The sequence below is a fragment of the Haematobia irritans genome, chromosome 1 (assembly GCF_050003625.1).
Source record: "Haematobia irritans isolate KBUSLIRL chromosome 1, ASM5000362v1, whole genome shotgun sequence".
Lineage (NCBI taxonomy): Eukaryota > Metazoa > Arthropoda > Insecta > Diptera > Muscidae > Haematobia > Haematobia irritans.
The window spans coordinates 268,306,210-268,324,099 of record NC_134397.1 but is presented as its reverse complement, the minus strand read 5'-3'; the positions used below and the strand labels follow the sequence as shown (position 1 = coordinate 268,324,099).

The window sequence follows — 17,890 nt, the reverse complement described above, 5'->3', positions numbered from 1 at the left end:
GGATCAGAATCAATACCAAGATCGTTCTTTGGGATCCACCGTAATGCAATAGTAAGCATGCCCGCTTTGCATACACAAGATCGTGGGTTCGATTCCTGCTTCGACCGAACACCAAAAAGTTTTTCAGCGGTGGATTATCTCACCCCAGTAATGCTGGTGACATTTCTGAGGGTTTCAAAGCTTCTCTAAGTGTTTTCACTGCAATGTGGAATGCCGTTCGGATCCGGCTATAAAAAGGAGGTCCCTTGTCATTGAGCTTAACATGGAATCGGGCAGCACTCAGTGATAAGAGAGAAGTTCACTAATGTGGTATCACAATGGACTGAAAAGTCTAAGTGAGCCTGATATATCGGTCTGCCACCAAACCTAACCTTAATGTGTTAGTATAGCAATCGTCCCCAGACGACTCTCCACTTTTGGGACCTAAGATCATTCACAGATCCTTCGGATTCTGTTACAGTGACACTCCTCTTACGATACCTTCGACCAAGATTTCCTGTACCGAGTCATGCCGAAGTAAAACGGCTACCACTGAATAAATGTACAAATCAAAATAGAAGATATCGTAATGGCAGACTACTGGGTGAAGCTCTGGAGACAGTACGCATTTCAAACGAAGGCGTTTTCTCATTCCGCCAGCGTGAAACCATTCTAGAAGAAGCCTTTGATTCCGTTAAGGCTCATACCGGAAAAGTTTATGTAGCATTTGTAAAAACGAAATCGAAATAATGGACTGTACACCACGACCATGCTCCGGAGAAGGGGATAACCCTTCCTTCCGGCAAAAAGGCGATGGCCACTATTTTGTGAGCTTCAGAAGAATAATTCTGTGGGCAACTTAGTTCAAATTTGTCGCACAATTGTCGCTAAAATTTAGTTTGTGAGAATTCATAAAATCTGTTGTATGGTAACCAAAACAGTTCGATGAGTGTAAGTCATTATTCCTCCTCATACGATAAGTAGTTTTAGTTCAATTAGTTGCCCAAGTTTCTCCTGAATTCACATCTTATCCTAAAGAAAACTTTAAACATCACGATAAGATGTGGAATTATTGAATTAATTCGAAGATGTTGATAACTTCTCAGCTTTCACTTCTCGCCACGTCTAAGTCAAATTGGTTTAGGAACTAATGCACCATCCGCCGTATATTCATGATTTGATAATAATCTACCGAATTTAACTATTTCGAGTAGTATAGTTAAATCAATAGTTTCTACACACAAAGAAAAAAAAAAACGAAATTTTTAGACAAATGAAATTGCCCTTTGTGGTAGAATATTATCTTTAAGACCAACTAAACCCGAATTTATGACAAGCGATGCAACAATTGCATCCAATTTTTTTATACCCACCACCACAGAATGGTGACAGGGGTATAATAAGTTTGTCAGTCTGTTTGTAAATATCGATTTCCGACTATATAAAGTATATATATTATTGATCAGGGAGAAATTCTAAGACGATATAACTATGTCCGTCTGTCTGTCAGTTGTAATCACGCTACAGCCTTCAATAATGGCGCTATTGTCCTGAAATTTGGCACAGATTCGTGTTTTGTTTGCAGGCAGGTCAAGTTCGCAGATGGGCTATATCGGTCCAAGTTTTGATATAGTCCCCATATAAACCGACCTCCCGAATTGGGGTCTTGGGCTTTTAAAACCCGTTCTTTTTATCAAATTTGCCTGAAACTGGAAATCTAGAGGTGTTTTAGGGCCATCAAAGGGTGTGCCGAAAATTGTATCTATCGGTCCATGTTTTGGTATAACCCTTATATAGACCGATTTCCGGATTTTGCTTCTTGGGCGTCCAGAAACTGTATTTTTTATCCAATTTACCTGAAATTGAAAATCTATAGGTATTTTAGGACCAAAGATTAGTATGTCCAAAATGGGGTGTATCGGTCCATGTTTTGGTATAGACCCCATATAGACCGATCTCCCGATTTTACTTCTTGGGCGTCTAGAAACTGTATTTACAACCCGATTTGCCTGGAATTGGAAATCTTTGGGACCATAAAGAGGTGTGTCGAAAATGGTTCGTATCGGCCCATGTTTTCGTACAGCCCCCATATAGACAGATCTCCAGATTTTATTTCTTGGGCTCCTAGAAACTGTATTTACTATCCCATTTGCCTGAAATTTGAAATCTAGAGGTACTTTATGACCACGAATAGGTTTGCCGAAAATGGAATGTATCGGTCCATGGTTTGGTATAGCCCCCATATAGACCGATCACCCGATATTACTTCTTGGAAACTGTCTAGAAACTGTATTTTCTATCCGATTTGCTTGAAATTGAAAATCTAGAGATATTTGAAGACCACAAATAGTTGTGTCGAAAATGGAATGTATCGGTCCATGGTTTGGTATAGCCCCCATATAAACTGTATTGACAACCCGATTTGCCTGAAATTGGAAATCTAGAGGTGTTTTGGGACCACAAATAGGTGTGTCTCAAATGGGGAGTATCGGTTCATGTTTTGGTGTAGCCCCCATATAGACCGATATCCCGGTTTTACTTCTTGGGCGTCTAGATACTGTATTTTCTATCCGATTTGCTTGAAATTGAAAATCTAAAGGTATTTTAAGATCACAAATGGGTGTGTCGAAAATGGGGAGTATCGGTATATGTTTTGGTGTAGCCCCCATATAGACCAATATCCCGGTTTTACTTCTTGGGCGTCTAGATACTGTATTTTCTATGCGATTTGCTTGAAATTGAAAATCTAGAGATATTTTAAAATCACAAATAGGTGCGTCGAAAAAGGGGAGTATCGGTCCAAGTATTGATATATCTCCCATATAAACTGATTCCACGATTTGGGGTCTTGAGCTTTTAGAAACCGTAGTTTTTATTCGATTTGGCTAAAATTGGAAATCGAGATGTATTTTAGGACCACAAATAGGTGTGCATAAAACGGGGTGTATCGGTCCATGTTTCGTTGTAGCCCCCATATAGACCGATCTCCCAAATTTACTTCTTGTACTTATAGAATCCGTATTTATTTATTGATATATTTACAATCATAATGAATTATGAAAATAAACAGGTAATATAGGTGCTAACAACATAGGTTTTCGACCTGTTATAGAATCCGTAGTTTTTATCAAATTTGCCAGAAATTAGAAATCTAGAGGTATTTTAGGACCATAAAGAGGTGTGTCGAAAATGGTCCGTATCGGTCCATGTTTCGGTATAGCCCCCTTATAGACTGATCGCCCGATTTTAGATTTCGTAGTTTTTACCCAATTTGTCTGAAATTGGATTTCTAGGGTATTTGAGGAACAAAATTTTGAGTATTGGTCCATGTTTTGGTATAGCCCCCATATAGACCTACCTCGCGGATTTATTTCTTGGGCTGCTAGAATCTGTAGTTTTTATCCACTTTGCCTGAAAATCTAAATATACTGGTATTTTAGACCCTCAAAAATTTGTATCGCATTTATTTCTACCGGTCCATTATGTAAGACATTGAATGATCGACCGATTTCACTTCTTGAGGGTATAGTAGGAGCACTGTTCATAAAAATTACTTGAAACTAAAAGTAAAATTCCTATATTTTACTCCTCGTTATCATTTAAATAATGGCGGTAAAAATCTACGGATTTAAGATTTCAAATCAAGGCTTTTTTCATCATTTACACGATATGTTTATGATTTCTCTAAAATTCAAAGAAAATTTGTTCTTATAAATCCAGAATCTGATCTAGTCTTCATAGGTAGAATCTTTAAATTTTTCTTGGGGAAGTGTACTGGTTGAATTGATCTGCTTGGGAGAATATCTGTCATCAAGCCCCCTCAAATCCTACATATATTATCAAGATATCCGCACCGACGAAGAGTTTTCAAAGGAAACTACTATATTTGATTCATTGTGGTGGGTATTTAAGATTCGACCCGGCCGAACTTACTACTGTATATACATGTTTTATTTACTTTAAAAGAAAATTTTTTAGCGTCAAAAGAAAACTTATTTTGTCTAAAATTTCGTAAAATCTAGGCTCAAAAAATATTTTAGGGTAGGAATTCGATATCATATACATAATTTTTTTTATTTTATTCATTTATATCCATGGGAGGAACTTTTTTTCCTAAGGGTCATAAAATCAAAACACTGTAGAAAGTGATTTTTATTTATTTTTTATCGTTGTTTTTTGTATGAAATATTTTAATAATATTTTGAGTTGTTTTCTCTCTTTTATCTTGGTCACTAAACTAATACAAATTTTTATATTGGTTTTAAATCTTCTATATATTTTTGTTTTCAAAGCCATAACATTTTATGACATCATTCAAGACCCCATGATGGTTTCTAAAGAACGTATTTCCATTAGATTTAAAATGATTTCAATTCAATAAAATTTAAATCTTATCTTCTAATGATTGCTCAAACCATTCTACCATAATTCCCTTGAAGTATGGCCAAACAGCAAGCCTTTTCAGTCTTTCCTACTGATAAACTTCTTTTAAGATGACCTCTTGTCCTCGAACAAAAATAACAAATCGTTAAACCAAAACTCCATGATAAATCCAAGGAATCAAAATTTAATGTTTTGATGTTTATGTCACCATAGTGATGTGTTCTCCCGAAGAAACCTAAATTTAATACTTAGGCCATCAATCCCAAGTGAAAGAACATTTATGTCGTGGGTTTTAATATTGTGGTTGTGTGAGGCTTGCTGCTTTAGATTTTGCGCCTGCGCCTTCACTATTTTCATCGTTGATGTTTTTGTCGTTGACGTGTGTCACGTTTTTTTTTTGTTTTGATGTTCATCCAGAGTTCCTATGAAAAACTATTAAAAACTAAGGAGTGCCTTTGGGGGCTCCTATTCCAAGATCATATTTTTTCTTAATAATTTTTTCTTCTTCTCCTTTCATTTTCATTCTATTTCTAAAGTTAGGCTTCCATCTTTGTTCTCGCAAAGATTTCCCTACAAGTACTGGTTTAATGAAGTTTCTACAAATGTATGTGGTCTTTGGATGCGGCACAATACATCCATTTTGTGGGATGCTGTACATATGACGATGGTGCAGGGGGGACACTGTTGGAAAAATCCCCCATATCCCTTTTTTATCCCCCTCTACTTTGAAATTACTTACAGTCAATGTCAACAATGAAGGAAGCAAATTGTACAACAATTGCACTTCATAGAATTGTTGTGCTACGAATGTTACTGTGAGGCATAGTCTCCACTCCCTATACAGCTTTGCAATGGTGGAGAGTTCCTTGACCTTAAGAAAAACTATGAAGTGCTATATTTTTTGTCCATTTCCATATGTATGAAACTATTGTGCATGTTTAACTAAAGGAAGGCAATTGATGCTGCTTAAGACTGCACAGTGTTTTGTATTCAATAGCAAGAATATGTTATACCAGATGTTGTATGAATCACGTAGATAGACCACCCGTTTTTCCAATATAGTCCCCTCTAGGAAAGCTCTAAATGTATTAAGGGGAGCAGGGCGCAGGGCACTACAACTGCGGTTGTTGCTATTTAACTATATTCCGGGCTTAGAGAACAAAATTAAATATTAATCATCGAAAGTGCATTTATTCTTTTTTAAAATATTCCCCATTACTATTCATATACATTTGCGTGCATTTGAACCAATAGTAGAAGCACCTTTGCCACTCAAATGTTAATTCAATATTGTCTTGTCTTGGTTGAATTCACAATACCATTGATGAACACTGGCCCTTGGCATAGCGTCATCGTCAAAAATTGCACTTAGTTCATCGATGCACTGTTGTTGAGTTAATCCATAAAGTAATCGTACGAAAATGTTCGCATTTTAAATCCATTTTTGGGCTTTCAGTAGACAACACAAATAGCACTCATATGTCAAAACGTTTTGAGTGCTTAAAGCCTCAAAAATGTCTATCGTAAGATAGAGCTGTCAATTGGCAGATTGCAACACCAGAGCAAAGTTCACTCTTGTTCACGATATTCATTCTCGTCCCATAGCGCTTTAATTCTTCGTTAGTTCTGCGTCAAAAAATCACCATTACCCTTTTTTTACCTGATTTAGCTTCTTGTGACTACCAGGGATGGAAAACGCAGTACTATAGTACTTTTTTCAATACTTTTTCACCTTGGTCAGTACCGTGGTACCCCCGCGAATGATTTAGTACGTTTTGTGTATACAGTTTTGAGCAGATATCAGATTTATGGAACAATGGTTTGACAAAATATTTTAATATTTTTAGAAAGTCTTTAACAAACTTATTTACTAATGGTCTTTTAAAAATTTGTCAAAACAGACAAGTTTATGCGGTAAGAAAATCTCGATTTTGTAAAAGCCAGAGTAAAAAAAAACGATTTGCTATAAAAAATTTACAAAATTTTATTTCAATGTTGTTGTTTTTTTATTTCAGCTTAAAACCATACATTGACTAACCTACAAGTGTAGCTTAACCAACAGAGGAAAAGAATGTTTGTCAAATTTATTTGGGCAAAGCCCTATAGACTGCAAGATGGTTGGATGGACGCACGTTTCGGAATTACCACATTCCTCATCAGCATCCTCTACTTGCAGAAAAACTATCAACCAATTATCAGAATAAATTCAGGCAGTTAATTACACCCAACAATAAACCACACTTGAACCTTCCGAAAAAAGGTTTTACATTGATAGCCGGCTTTTGCCGAAATAAATCGTACAAACATCTCTCTTTTCCTTTGCCACCGTCAAATCATCGATTTGAATGAAGTTGGCTGGGTTTTATTTTGAGCGTGCTTCCTCTTCTTTCATTCATTCGTTTTGTTTTGTTATTGTTGGTTTTTGTTCTTTAATCATTGTTGTTTTTTTTTTTTTGATTTCAGCTTATTTCAATAGAAAAATTTTCTATAGAAAATTTTGTCAACATTTTATTTCTACAGAAAATTTTGTCAAAAATTTTATTTCTATAGAAAATTTTGTCAACATTTTATTTCTATAGAAGATTTTATCAGAATTATATTTCTGCATCAATTTCTATACAAAACTTTATTTCTATTGAAAATTTTGTAAAACTTGTATTTCTATAGAAAATTTTGCCAAAATTGTATTTCTATAGAAAATTTTGCCACAATTTTATTTCTATAGCACATTTTATCAAAATTTTATTTCTATAGAAAATTTTGTCAAAATTTTATTTCTATAGAAAATTTTGTCAAAATTTTATTTCTATAGAAAATTTTGTCAAAATTTTATTTCTTTAGAAAATTCTGTCAAGATATTATTTCTATAGAAAATTTTGTCAAAATTTTATTTCTATAGAAAACTTTGTCAAAAATTTATTTCTATAGAAAATTCCAAATCTTTGTCAAAATTTTATTTCCATCGAAATTTTTTTCAGATTTTATTTCTATAGAAAATTCTTTTTCAAAATTTTATTTCCATAGAAAATTTTGTCAAAATTTTATTTCTATAGACAATTTTGTCAAAATTTTATTTCTATAAAAAAAACATTCTTGTCAAAATTCTATTTCTATCTCAATTTTTTTCAAAATTTTATTTCTATAGACAATTTTGTCAAAATTTTATTTCTATCGAAATTTTTTTCAAAATTTTATTTCAATAGAAAATTTTTTTCAAAATTTTATTTCTGTAGAAATTTGTTTCAAAATTTTATTTCTATAGAAAAATTTGTCAAAATATTATTTCTATAGAAAATTTTGTCAAAATTTTATTTCTTTAGAAAATTCTGTCAAGATATTATTTCTATAGAAAATTTTGTCAAAATTTTATTTCTATAGAAAATTTTGTCAAAATTTTATTTCTTTAGAAAATTCTGTCAAGATATTATTTCTATAAAAATTTTGTCAAAATATTATTTCTATAGAAAATTTTGTCAAAATTTTATCTCTATAGAAAATTCTTGCCAAATCTTTGTCAAAATTTTATTTCTTTAGAAAAATTTGTCAAAATATTATTTCTATAGAAAATTTTGTCAACATCTTATTTCTACAGAAAATGTTGTCAAAATTTTATTTCCATAGAAAATTTTGTCAAAATTTTATTTCTATAGAAAATTTTATCAAAATTTTATTTCTATAGAAAACTTTGTCAAAATTTTATTTCTATCGAAATTTTTTTCAAAATTTTATTTCTATTGAAAATTTTGTCAAAGTTTTATTTCTATAGAAAATTTTGTCAACATTTTATTTCTATAGAAAATTTTGTCAAAATTTTATTTCTATAGAAAACTTTGTCAAAATTTTATTTCTATAGAAAATGTTGTCATGGTAATTCCGAAATTTTTGAATGTGGTAATTCCGAAACGTGCGTCCATCCAACCATCTTGCAGTCTATAGGGCTTTGCCCAAATAAATTTGACAAACATTATTTTCCTCTGTTGGTTAAGCTACACTTGTAGTTTAGTCAATGTATGGTTTTAAGCTGAAAAAAATATTTCTACAGAAACCTTTGTCAAAATTTTTTTTCTATAGAATATTTTGTCAAAATTTTATTTCTATAGAAAATTTTGCAAAAATTTTATTTCTATAGAAAATTTTGTCAAAATTTTATTTCTATAGAATATTTTGTCAAAATTTTATTTCTATCGAAAATTTTGTCAAAATTTTATTTCTATCGAAAATTTTGTCAAAATGTTATTTCTATCGAAAATTTTGTCAAAATGTTATTTCTATAAAAAATTTTGTCAAAATTTGATTTCTATAGAAAATGTTGTCAACATTTTATTTCTATAGAAAATTTTGTCAAAATTTTATTTCTATAGAAAACTTTGTCAAAATTTTATTTCTATAGAAAATTTTGTCAAAATTTTATTTCTATAGAAAATTTTGTCAAAATTTTATTTCTATAGAAATTTTTGTCAAAATTTTATTTCTATAGAAAAATTAGTTAAAATTTTATTTCTATAGGAATTTTGTCAAAATTTTATTCTGAGTCAAAAATTTATTTTTATTTATAAATTTGTGAAGTACCATTTTTGGAAGAATTCTACCAACTGTGGCAACCGCGATTACAATACTGCTGTAGTCTTTGTAAGCGGATATAAAACTAAAAAAAATTATTTAAAATTATGGAGTTGACAATCAAAATTTAGTCTAAAAGAGCTCTTGACAATAATCTTCCAATGGAATTTTTGTTGAATTTAGTGAAAAGATACCTTTTTTGTACTTTCTTATCATGCACTGTTCTGAAGAAGTTTAACGATTGCGCTGGTTGGTCTAAAGTGATCAACAGACATAATATGTTCCATGCGATCTTTTTAAAATTCCCACACAAAAAAAATGTTATTAATTAATTTTTAATTGAAATGTCTTCAATCACAGATATTATAGTATCAATCACCAAAGTCAGTTAATCCAGTGTGCAATCAATATTGCAAGAGCTCAATAATAAAATTGATCAAATTAACAATGAAGTGGACTTTCTCAATAAGAAAGTAACAGAAATCGAGTCTCTACGAAAATATTCGTAAAGTTAAACGTAAACAGCTAGCCCAAGAAAACTCAGTCGTCTCCAACAGTTTAAGAATTACTAGAATTCCAGAAATAGAAAATGAGAAATTGCCCGACATGTTCAATCAACTCCTCAATAACCTTAACATTGAACCACAGCCGATAAAAAAGCCTACAGACTCAAAAAAAATCGTGACCGTCGGAAGCTTATAATAAAATTACCCAAAATTTTTGGGAGAAAAGTATTTTTTGGGTGCATATTGTTGCATTAGGCAATGAAGCTAAGCAGGCCATCCGCGTATTCAAATTTGGTATTTCATTTTAATACGTCTTAAGAGTTTGTGTTTCCCAGCTGATTTAAATGTTTGCCATTTGGTATGTGAAGTCACTGTACATTGAAGAACTTCAGAGATACAACCTCTATTTTTTTGTTTTTTCATCAACAAGAACATCAATTACAATAATAGTTGCAACAAACAGGATGCTTTTCATGTTGCCTCGATGCTTACTTCCTCTAGCCTACCCCAATACATTTTGCTTTAAAACGCTGTCTACCATCTCTAATAGCTCTGCATTTCTAAAGACCATAATCGCAGTAAAATTATTCCTGCAAATACTGAACATCGTTATGATCACTATAGGAATATTCTCGCTTTTTTTTTTTTGTTTGTTGATTTCTATCATTAGTTGGCAGTTTAATGAACTCTTCTGTGGAGTTTTATTGAAAAGAGCAATGCGCAGTATATGCCATTGCACTAACTCGTAGATTTCGAAAGGATGTAGACTATGGGGCATGGATGCTGTACCTCTTACTAGAAGAGTCTATTTAAAGATACATTCTGTACTACATCTGATGATCAACAGCAACAAAGAGGTAGTAAATGGATGCATAAGAAAATCATTGCATGTAATTTTTATGAATACTTTGGAAACTACATTTGTTTCCAGTTCTAGTCAAGTCATTAAGGCAGGGGATCTATTGTTGGTTGGTTAGTGACTGAGATGGCTGTGATGAGGTGATTAGATGAAGCCTTGGAGTGAAGTACAACCTGATTACATCCATTTAAGGTTGGGGGTCTATTGTCCGCTTGTCAAGTGTGAATTGTATCCCCTTTTTTTAATGAGCAGCAGGAGATTCTTAGTGTACGAAGAACTGGGTAAATTGTTTTTAAAGAAGAATTGTATCTCCTGCCAAGTGTTTGAAAAAATAATTGATTTTGTATAATTGGAACAATACAAATATGGTGTGATTTTATTGAAGAGTTTCTAGAAAGAATTTTGCTGAAGCACTAAGAATATGAAGGATTTGATTTTAAATTGTAATATATATACAATTTAAACAGGATATAATTTTTGTTTTTAAGTCAACACTGCCTATGAGGCTATTTCTCATTAAATATAATATTTCCTTTAATATATTATATATTTGAAAGATGCCCCCTAAAAATAGCCATAATGTCAAGAAATGAATCTTACCATTCCCATGTCAATGTTAACCACAAGCTAATGAAGCCAAACAACTGAAATTTCCCATTGATTCTGGCCAAAGGCAATGCTATATTAACCAAATGAATGCCAAAAAGAGTTAACACTAATGTGATATTAATATGTCATCTGAATATGATATAGGTAAAGGACACACAGCGTAGAATTAAGAAACATTGGATGAACCTCGAACTACATTTTTCCAACAATCTGTGCAACCTTGACAGTTTTCAAGGAGCAACTCGAGTGTGAGTTCCAATTCCACTGACAGAGGAAGTCATTAAGCTCTGTAAGGGCAAAAAAATAAAATAAACACTGAAAGAGAAGAAGAGTAAGATAAGTTAAATAAAAGACCACATCCTAAGAAGACCACAATGAAATGGCAATAAATAAATAAAAGAAATCTCAGAGAGAAAAAATTAAAACATTATTGTTGTAAAGTGTATCTACACCAGACATGAAAGCTTTAGGAAATATGTGGAGTTGTAGAGATGCCAATGAGGAAATTTGTAAATTATTTTAAAAGTAAAAACACCAAATTGAGCCACGAAAATACATGATAATTATCATATCATAATTTCATATGGAGTGAAATTAAAACAACTTTTAATTTAACTCCATATGAAAATTTTGTCAACTTTTTAATTCTTTGTCAAAATGTTATTTTGTATAGAAAATTTTGTCAAAATGTTATTTTGTATAGAAAATTTTGTAAACATTTTATTTCTATTGAAAATTTTGTCAAAATTTTATTTCCATTCGTTTTGTTTTGTTATTATTGGTTTTGTTCTTTAAGCATTGTTGTTTTTTTTTTTTATTTCAGCTCAAAACCATACATTGACTAAACTAAAAGTGTAGCTTAACCAACAGAGGAAAAGAAACAAAACAACAAAATTTTATTTCTATAGAAAATTTTGTCAAAATTTTATTTCTACAGAAAAATTTTTAACAAAATTTTATTTCTATAGACAATTTTTTCAAAAACTTTATTTCTATTGAAAACTTTACCAAAAAGTTAATTTCTGTAGAAAATTTTCTTAAAAATTTTATTTCTATAGAAAATTTTGTTTCTACAAAAAATTTTGTCAATTTTTTTTCTATAGACAATTTTGTCAAAATTTTATGTCCATAAAAAATTTTGTAAAAAGTGTATTTCTATAGAAAATGTTCTCAAAAAAATTATTTCTATCGAAAATTTTCAAAAAATTATTTTTTTTTTTTTGAATAGAAAATTTTGTTAAAATCTTACTGTATGGAAAATGTTGTCAAAATTTTATTTTGTATATAAAATTTTATCAAAATTTTATTTCTATAGAACATTTTGTCAAAATATTATTTCCATAGAAAATCTTGTCCACATTTTGTTCTATAGAAAATGTTGTCACAATTTTATTTCCATAGAAAATGTTGTCAAAATGCTATTTTTATAGAAAATGTTCTCAAAAATTTTATTTCTACAGAACATTTTTTCAACAAAATTTTATTTCTATAGAAAATTTTTTCAAAAACTTTATTTCTATTGAAAACTTTACCAAAAGTTTATTTCTGTAGAAAATTTTGTCAACATTTTGAATCTTTGTCAAAATGTTATTTTGTATAGAAAATTTTGCCAAAATGTTATTTCTGTTGAAATTTTTTTCAAAATTTTAGTTCTATAGAAAATTTTTTCAAAATTTTATTTCTACAGAATTTGTTTTAACAAAAATTTATTTCTATAGAAATTTTTTTCAAAAACTTTATTTCTATTGAAAACTTTACCAAAAAATTTATATCTATAGAAAATTTTCTCAAAAAAATATGTTTTTCGAAATTTTTCAAAAATTTCAAATTTTATTTTGAATACAAAATTTTGTTAAAAACCTTATCTTGTATAGAAAATTTTGTCAAAATTTTATTTTGTATGTAAAACTTTACCAAAATTTTCTTTCTATAGAAAATTTTGTCAAAATAGTATTTCCAAGGAAAATGTGTTCAAATTTTTTTCTATCGATATTTTGCCAAAATTGTATTTCTATAGAAAATTTTGTCAAAATTTTATGTCTATAGAAAATTTTGTCAAAATTTTATTTCTATAGAAAATTTTGTCAAAATTTTATTTCTATGGAAAATTTTATCAAAATTTATTTCTAGAAAATTTTGTCAAAATTTTATTTCTGTAGAAAATTTTGTCAAAATTTTATTTCTATAGAAAATTTTGTCATAGTATTTCCATAGAAAATATGTCCAAATTTTTTTCTATATATAATTTTGTCAAAATTTTATTTCTATAGAAAATGTTGTCAAAATTTTATTTCCATAGAAAATGCTGTCAAAATTTTATTTATATAGATAATTTTGTCAAAATTTTGTTTCTAGAAAATTTAGTCACAATAGTATTTCTAGAAAATTTTGTCAAAATTTTATTTCTATAGAAAATTGTTTCAAAATTTTATTTCCATAGAAAATTTTATAAAAATTTTATTTCTGTGGAAGATGTTCTCAAAAATTTTATTTCTATAGAAAATGTTCTCAAAAATTTTATTCCATAGAAAATTTTCTCAAAAATTTTATATCTATAGAAAATTTTGTCAACATTTTATTTCATAGAAAATTTTGTATAGAAAATTTTGTCAAAATTTTTTTCTGTTAAGAATTTTTTAAAAATTTTAGTTCTATAGAAAATTTTGTCAAAATTTTATTTCTACAGAAATTTTTTTTAACAAAATTTTATTTCTATAGAAAATTTTTTCAAAAACTTTATTTCTATTGAAAACTTTACCAAAAAATTTATTTCTATAGAAAATTTTCTCAAAAAAATATTTCTTTCGAAAATTTTCAAAAATTTCAAATTTTATTTTGAATACAAAATTTTGTTAAAATCTTATATTGTATAGAAAATTTTGTCAAAATTATATTTTGTATGTAAAATTTTATCAAAATTTTATTTGTATTGAATAATTTTGCCAAAATTTTATTTCAATAGAAAATTTTGTCAACATTTTATGTCTATAGAAAATTTAGTCAAAAATTTATTTCTATAGAAAATTTTGTCACAATGTTATTTCTATAGAAAATTTTGTCAAAATAGTATTTCCATAGAAAATTTGTCCAAATTTTTTTCTATATATAATTTTGTCAAAATGTTATTTCAATAGAAAACGTTGTCAAAATTTTATTTCCATAGAAAATGTTGTCAAAATTTTATTTATATAGATAATTTTGTCAAAATTTTGTCAAAATAGTATTTCTAGAAAATTTTGTCAAAATTTTATTTCTATACAAATTTTTTTCAAAATTTTATTTCCATAGAAAATTTTATAAAAATTTTATTTCGATGGAAGATGTTCTCAAAAATTTTATTTCTATAGAAAATTTTTTCAAAAACTTTATTTCTATTGAAAACTTTACCAAAACTTTATTTCTGTAGAAAATTTTGTCAACATTTTGAATCTTTGTCAAAATGTTATTTTGTATAGAAAATTTTGTCAAAATTTTATTTCGTTGAAAATTTTTTCAAAATTTTAGTTCTATAGAAAATTTTTTCAAAATTTTATTTCTACAGAATTTGTTTTAACAAAAATTTATTTCTATAGAAATTTTTTTCAAAAACTTTATTTCTATTGAAAACTTTACCAAAAAATTTATTTCTATAGAAAATTTTCTCAAAAAAATATTATTTTCGAAATTTTTCAAAAATTTCAAATTTTATTTTGAATACAAAATTTTGTTAAAAACCTTATATTGTATAGAAAATTTTGTCAAAATTTTATTTTGTATAATAAATTTTATCAAAATTGTATATCTATTGAATAATTTTGCCAAAATTTTATTTCTATAGAAAATTTTGTCAAAATTTTATGTCTATAGAAAATTTAGTCAAAAATTTATTTCTATAGAAAATTTTGTCACAATGTTATTTCTATAGAAAATTTTGTCAAAATAGTATTTCCATAGAAAATTTGTCCAAATTTTTTTCTATATATAATTTTGTCAAAATGTTATTTCTATAGAAAACGTTGTCAAAATTTTATTTCCATAGAAAATGTTGTCAAAATTTTATTTATATAGATAATTTTGTCAAAATAGTATTTCTAGAAAATTTTGTCAAAATTTTATTTCTATAGAATTTTTTTTCAAAATTTTATTTCCGTAGAAAATTTTTTCAAAATTTTATTTCCATAGAAAATTTTATAAAAATTTTATTTCGATGGAAGATGTTCTCAAAAATTTTATATCTATAGAAAATTTTGTCAACATTTTATTTCATAGAAAATTTTGTATAGAAAATTTTGTCAAAATTTTATTTCTGTTAAGAATTTTTTAAAAATTTTAGTTCTATAGAAAATTTTGTCAAAATTTTATTTCTACAGAAATTTTTTTTTAACAAAATTTTATTTCTATATAAAGTTTTTTTCAAAAACTTTATTTCTATTGAAAACTTTACCAAAACATTTATTTCTATAGAAAATTTTCTCAAAAAAATATTTCTTTCGAAAATTTTCAAAAATTTCAAATTTTATTTTGAATACAAAATTTTGTTAAAATCTTATATTGTATAGAAAATTTTGTCAAAATTTTATTTTGTATGTAAAATTTTATCAAAATTTTATTTCTATTGAATAATTTTGCCAAAATTTTATTTCTATTGAATAATTTTGCCAAAATTTTATTTCTATAGAAAATTTTGTCAACATTTTATGTCTATAGAAAATTTAGTCAAAAATGTATTTCTATAGAAAATTTTGTCAAAATGTTATTTCTATAGAAAACTTTGTCAAAATAGTATTTCCATAGAATATTTGTCCAAATTTTTTTCTATATATAATTTTGTCAAAATGTTATTTCTATAGAAAACGTTGTCAACATTTTATTTCCATAGAAAATGTTGTCAAAATTCTATTTATATAGATAATTTTGTCAAAATAGTATTTCTAGAAAATTTTGTCAAAATTTTATTTCTATAGAATTTTATTTCCGTAGAAAATTTTTTCAAAATTTTATTTCCGTAGAAAATTTTGTAAAAATTTTATTTCGATGGAAGATGTTCTCAAAAATTTTATTTCTATAGAAAATTTTTTCAAAAACTTTAATTCTAGTGAAAACTTTACCAAAAAATTTATTTCTGTAGAAAATGTTCTCAAAAATTTTATTTCTATAGAAAATTTTGTCAATTTTTTTCTATAGAAAATTTTGTCAAAATTTATACCCATAGAACATTTTGTAAAAAGTGTATTTCTATAGAAAATTTTCTCAAAAAAAAAATATTTCTATCGAAAATTTTCAAAAATTTCAATTTTTATTTTGAATACAAAATTTTGTTAAAATCTTATATTGTATAGAAAATTTTGTCAAAATTTATTTTGTATGTAAAACTTGATCAAAATTTTATTTCTATAGAAAATTTTCTCAAAAAAATATTTCTATCGAAAATTTTCAAATTTTATTTTGAATACAAAATTTTGTTAAAATCTTATATTCTATAGAAAATTTTGGCAAAATTTTATTTTGTATGTAAAATTTTATCAAAATTCGTTTTGTTTGTTATTGTTGGCTTCTCTTCAATCGTTATTGTTGTTTTTTTGATCTCAGCTTAAAGCCATGCATTGACTAAACTACAAGTGTAGCTTAACCAACAGAGGAAAAGTATGCTTGTCAAATTTATTTGGGCAAAGCCCTATAGACTGCAAGATGGTTGGATGTACAGCTGTTTCGGAATTACCACATTCCTCATCAGCATCCTCTACTTGCAGCAAAACTATCAGCCAATTATCAGAATAAATTCGGGTAATTCACTCAACCCAAAGTGAACTACACTTGAACCTCCCGAAAAAGGGTTTGATAGTCGGCTACTGCCTAAACAGATTTGCCAGCATATCTCTTTTCCTTTGCCAAACTCAAATCATCGATTTGAATGTATTTGGCTGGGTTTGTTTTTGAGCGTGCTTCCTCTATCTTCATTCGTTTTGTTTGTTATTGTTGGCTTCTCTTCAATCGTCATTGTTGTTTTTTTGATCTCAGCTTAAAGCCATGCATTGAGTTTGGCAAAGGAAAAGAGATATGCTGGCAAATTTGTTTAGGCAGTAGCCGATTATCAAACCCTTTTTCGGGAGGTTCAAGTGTAGTTCACTTTGGGTTGAGTGAATTACCCGAATTTATTCTGATAATTGGTTGATAGTTTTGCTGCAAGTAGAGGATGCTGAAGAGGAATGTGGTAATTCCGAAACAGCTGTACATCCAACCATCTTGCAGTCTATAGGGCTTTGCCCAAATAAATTTGACAAGCATACTTTTCCTCTGTTGGTTAAGCTACACTTGTAGTTTAGTCAATGCATGGCTTTAAGCTGAGATCAAAAAAACAACAATAACAATTTTATCAAAATTTTATTTCTATAGAAAATTTTGTCAAAATAGTATTTCTATAGAAAATGTGTCCAAATTTTTTTCTATAGAAAATGTTGTCAAACTTTTATTTCCATAGAAAATATTGTCAAAATTTTATGTATATATAAATTTTTGTCAACATTTTATTTCTATGGAAATTTTTATCAAAATTTTATTTCTATGGAAAATTTGATCAAAATAATATTTCTAGAAAATTTTGTCAAAATTTTATTTCTATAGAAAAGTTTGTCAAAATTTTATATATATAGAAAATTTTGTCAAAATGTTATTTCTATCGAAAATTTTGCAAAATTTTATTATTATGGAAATGTTTGTTAAAGGTTTATTTCCATAAAAAATTTTGCCAAAATTGGAATTCTATAGAAAATTTTGTCAAAATTTTATTTCTATAGAAAATTTTGCAAAATTTTATTTTTATGGAAATGTTTGTTAAAGTTTTATTTCTACAAAAATTTTGCCAACATTGTAATTCCATAGAAAATTTTGTCAAAATTTTATTTCTATAGATAATTTTGTCGAAATATTATTTCTATAGAAAATTTTGTCAAAATTTTATTTCTATAAAATATTTTGTAAAAATTTTATTTCTATAGAAAATGTTCTCAAAAATTTT

The 17,890-nt window shown here is 27.6% G+C and overlaps 1 protein-coding gene across 1 annotated transcript in view; it reads left to right on the top strand.

The window, feature by feature from the left end:
* stg (string) overlaps positions 1-17,890 on the top strand; it is a 704,947-nt gene that overhangs the window by 545,886 nt on the left and 141,171 nt on the right. The gene's annotated exons all lie outside the window — the stretch shown is intronic.